This window comes from Osmerus mordax (assembly GCF_038355195.1).
Source record: "Osmerus mordax isolate fOsmMor3 chromosome 7 unlocalized genomic scaffold, fOsmMor3.pri SUPER_7_unloc_1_9, whole genome shotgun sequence".
NCBI lineage: Eukaryota > Metazoa > Chordata > Actinopteri > Osmeriformes > Osmeridae > Osmerus > Osmerus mordax.
Window position 1 is genome coordinate 47,501 of NW_027120348.1, and position 5,000 is coordinate 52,500.

Here is a 5,000-nt window from a genome sequence, read left to right on the forward strand (position 1 = left end):
TGCCGAAGGAACCGTCCACCTGTATGGTGGGGGCCCAACTATCGTGGGGGTCGAGAACGCCATTCGGTCAGGTGGGTGACAGTGTCACGATGGTCTGCGTGTGTGGCATGGATCAGGCCCTTGCTGGAGCTTCAAAACGGGCAAAAAAAATAAAAAAAGACCCAAAACGCGCCGCCTACCGGCCGCTCGCGGGTGCCCGGGGTCGGGGTATGGGTCTAGCCTGTGCCGGGGCTTCAAATATGGGAAAAAAAAAAAAATTCAAAAAAAGCGCCCCCAACCGGCCGTTTCGGTATACGGGGGGCCGCCCGGGAAGTGCCGTGGTCGGGGTATGGCTCAGGGGCTCGCTGGGGCTTCAAAACGGCCAAGAAAAAAAAAATGACCCAAAACACGCCACCTACCGGCCGCTCGCGGGTGCCCGGGGTCGGGGTATGGGTCTAGCCTGTGCCGGGGCTTCAAATATGGAGAAAAAAAAAATTTCAAAAAAAGGGCCCCCATCGGCCCCCCGGGTAGTGCCGGGGTCGGGGGGCATGATTCTGGGGCGCCCCAGAGCCAAGTAGGCGCCTGGAGGAAAGGAAAAAAAAACTTTAACTTTTTTTTGACCACCAGGGGTGGGGGGGTCTCATGCCCCATCGGGTGCCCGCCCCGAGTGCCTCTCAGGCGGATACATTTTCACCCGTGTGCGGGAGACACATATGGTGCATGGTCCGTGTATACACCATATGTGTAGTATGGGCAAAACCACTGTAAAGTCATACTGCCATTGACTTCCATTCATTTTCCCAGGATGACTTATATACTCTATGGTAGCTGTCTGGTGGACTGGGGGCCGCGACAATGTTACGCTTGTAAGTCAGAAGCTGGGAAATGCACTGCGAAGCTGGGAAAACCGTTTTTCGAGCTCATTTTCGGTTCCGCCCAACGGATTTTGATCAAAATAGGCTCATTCGAAAGGTATTAACCGGGGGCACACGGAAAACCGGGACTAATAACGCGCACGTGCGCGTGCGCGAAACGGGAAGCAAAAGAAAACTTCAATCGGAGCTACAACCGTGAACCGTCGCAGATAGGGCGGAAATTTCAACGCACGTCGCTGCGTCTCACTCCAACTTAAATAACAAAACTGTCCCCAGCGAAATCGGTTGGATAAAACGGAAACGGGAAGCGAAAGAAAACGTTAAACGTCAACACCGAAATGGCTATCGTCAATTCCAATGTGAAAACAACTCGCACGTATGTGTCTTACTCTAAAGCAGTGTATAAAACTATCCCCAGCCAAATCAGAGCTACGCAACGAAAACGGGAAGCGAAACAAAACTTTAAACGGAGCTACCGAATTGGAAATCATCAATCCTGGGAAAATAACAACTCACACGTGTGCCCCTTATTCTAACTTGAATTTAGAAACCGTCCTCAACAAAATCCCACGTTCGGGTGAATAACTGTGAATTTTAAGGCACATGCCTCTCTGGGCTGGGAGAGTGCATTCAAATAGGAGAAATTGGCTTCATTTAGAGGCATCTCCACTTAGGGACGTCGTAGCACCTTAACTCGGGTGGCGTTGGAAAGGTCTGGTCCAGGGGAACACGGGCGTGTCAAGTTTGCCACGCGCACGCGCATCCCCGCTAAACAGGGGCCAAAACAAAACTTTAAACGGAGCTACCGAATTGGAAACCATCAATCCTGGGAAAATAACAACTCACACGTGTGCCCCTTATGCTAACTTGAATTTAGAAACCGTCCTCAACAAAATCCCACGTTCGGGCGCAAAACTGCACGTTTGAGGCCACATTTTCAATGATGCTGGAAACTTACATTCAAAGCTGGGAAAATGTGCTCATCTACAGGCATCCCCACTTAGGGACGTCGTAGCACCTTGACTCGGGTGGCGTTGGAAAGGTCTGGTCCAGGGGAACACGGGCGTGTCAAGTTTGCCACGCGCACGCGCATCCCCGCTAAACAGGGGCCAAAAACAAAACTTTAAACGGAGCTACCGAATTGGAAACCATCAATCCTGGGAAAATAACAACTCACACGTGTGCCCCTTATGCTAACTTGAATTTAGAAACCGTCCTCAACAAAATCCCACGTTCGGGCGCAAAACTGCACGTTTGAGGCCACATTTTCAATGATGCTGGAAACTTACATTCAAAGCTGGGAAAATGTGCTCATCTACAGGCATCCCCACTTAGGGACGTCGTAGCACCTTGACTCGGGTGGCGTTGGAAAGGTCTGGTCCAGGGGAACACGGGCGTGTCAAGGTTGCCACGCGCACGCGCATCCCCGCTAAACAGGAGCCCAAACAAAACTTTAAACGGGGCTACGGAAAAGGGGAGAGCTTTTTCGGGGACAAACACCACTCACGTCGGTGCCCCCTGTTCCAACTTGAATTTAGAAACCGTCCTCAACAAAATCCCACGTTCGGTGAATAACTGTGAATTTTAAGGCACATGCCTCTCTGGGCTGGGAGAGTGCATTCAAATAGGAGAAATTGGCTTCATTTAGAGGCATCCCCACTTGGGGACGTCGTAGCACCTTAACTCAGGTGGCGTTAGAAAGGTCTGGTCCAGGGGAACACGGGCGTGTCATGTTTGCCACGCGCACGCGCATCCCCGCTGAACAGGAGCCCAAACAAAACTTTAAACGGGGCTACGGAAAAGGGGAGGGCTTTTTCGGGGACAACCACCACTCACCTCGGTTCCCCCCATCCCAACTTGAATTTAGAAAACCGTCCCCAGCCAAATCCCACGTTCGGGGGCAAAACTGCTCGTTTGAGGCCACATTTTCAATGATACTGGAAACTTACATTCAAAGTTGGGAAAAGGTGTTCATTTACAGGCATCTCCACTTAGGGACGTCGTAGCACCTTAACTCAGGCGGCGTTAGAAAGGTCTGGTCCAGGGGAACACGGCGTGTCAAGGTTGCCACGCGCACGCGCATCCCCGCTAAACAGGAGCCCAAACAAAACTTTAAACGGGGCTACGGAAAAGGGGAGAGCTTTTTCGGGGACAAACACCACTCACGTCGGTGCCCCCTGTTCCAACTTGAATTTAGAAACCGTCCTCAACAAAATCCCACGTTCGGGTGAATAACTGTGAATTTTAAGGCACATGCCTCTCTGGGCTGGGAGAGTGCATTCAAATAGGAGAAATTGGCTTCATTTAGAGGCATCCCCACTTGGGGACGTCGTAGCACCTTAACTCAGGTGGCGTTAGAAAGGTCTGGTCCAGGGGAACACGGGCGTGTCATGTTTGCCACGCGCACGCGCATCCCCGCTGAACAGGAGCCCAAACAAAACTTTAAACGGGGCTACGGAAAAGGGGAGGGCTTTTTCGGGGACAACCACCACTCACCTCGGTTCCCCCCATCCCAACTTGAATTTAGAAACCGTCCCCAGCCAAATCCCACGTTCGGGGGCAAAACTGCTCGTTTGAGGCCACATTTTCAATGATACTGGAAACTTACATTCAAAGTTGGGAAAAGGTGTTCATTTACAGGCATCTCCACTTAGGGACGTCGTAGCACCTTAACTCAGGCGGCGTTAGAAAGGTCTGGTCCAGGGGAACACGGGCGTGTCAAGGTTGCCACGCGCACGCGCATCCCCGCTAAACAGGAGCCCAAACAAAACTTTAAACGGGGCTACGGAAAAGGGGAGAGCTTTTTCGGGGACAAACACCACTCACGTCGGTGCCCCCTGTTCCAACTTGAATTTAGAAACCGTCCTCAACAAAATCCCACGTTCGGGTGAATAACTGTGAATTTTAAGGCACATGCCTCTCTGGGCTGGGAGAGTGCATTCAAATAGGAGAAATTGGCTTCATTTAGAGGCATCCCCACTTGGGGACGTCGTAGCACCTTAACTCAGGTGGCGTTAGAAAGGTCTGGTCCAGGGGAACACGGGCGTGTCATGTTTGCCACGCGCACGCGCATCCCCGTTGAACAGGAGCCCAAACAAAACTTTAAACGGGGCTACGGAAAAGGGGAGGGCTTTTTCGGGGACAACCACCACTCACCTCGGTGCCCCCCATCCCAACTTGAATTTAGAAACCGTCCCCAGCCAAATCCCACGTTCGGGGGCAAAACTGCACGTTTGAGGCCACATTTTCAATGATACTGGAAACTTACATTCAAAGTTGGGAAAAGGTGTTCATTTACAGGCATCCCCACTTGGGGACGTCGTAGCACCTTAACTCAGGCGGCGTTAGAAAGGTCTGGTCCAGGGGAACACGGGCGTGTCAAGGTTGCCACGCGCACGCGCTTCCCCGCTGAACAGGAGCCCAAACAAAACTTTAAACGGGGCTACGGAAAAGGGGAGGGCTTTTTCGGGGACAACCACCACTCACTCTCGGTGCCCCCCATCCCAACTTGAACTTAGAAACCGTCCCCAGCGAAATCCCACGTTCGGGCGAATAACTGTGAATTTTAAGCCCCTTTTCCTCTCAAGCTGGAAACGTGCAAAGTTGGGAAAAGGTGTTCATTTACAGGCATCTCCACTTAGGGACGTCGTAGCACCTTAACTCAGGCGGCGTTAGAAAGGTCTGGTCCAGGGGAACACGGGCGTGTCAAGGTTGCCACGCGCACGCGCATCCCCGCTGAACAGGAGCCCAAACAAAACTTTAAACGGGGCTACGGAAAAGGGGAGGGCTTTTTCGGGGACAACCACCACTCACCTCGGTGCCCCCCATCCCAACTTGAATATAGAAACCGTCCCCAGCCAAATCCCACGTTCGGGGGCAAAACTGCTCGTTTGAGGCCACATTTTCAATGATACTGGAAACTTACATTCAAAGTTGGGAAAATGTGCTCATCTACAGGCATCCCCCACTTGGGGACGTCGTAGCACCTTGACTCAGGCGGCGTTAGAAAGGTCTGGACCAGGGGAACACGGGGGTGTCAAGTTTGCCACGCGCACGCGCTTCCCCGCTGAACAGGAGCCCAAACAGAACTTTAAACGGGGCTACGGAAAAGGGGAGGGCTTTTTCGGGGACAACCACCACTCACCT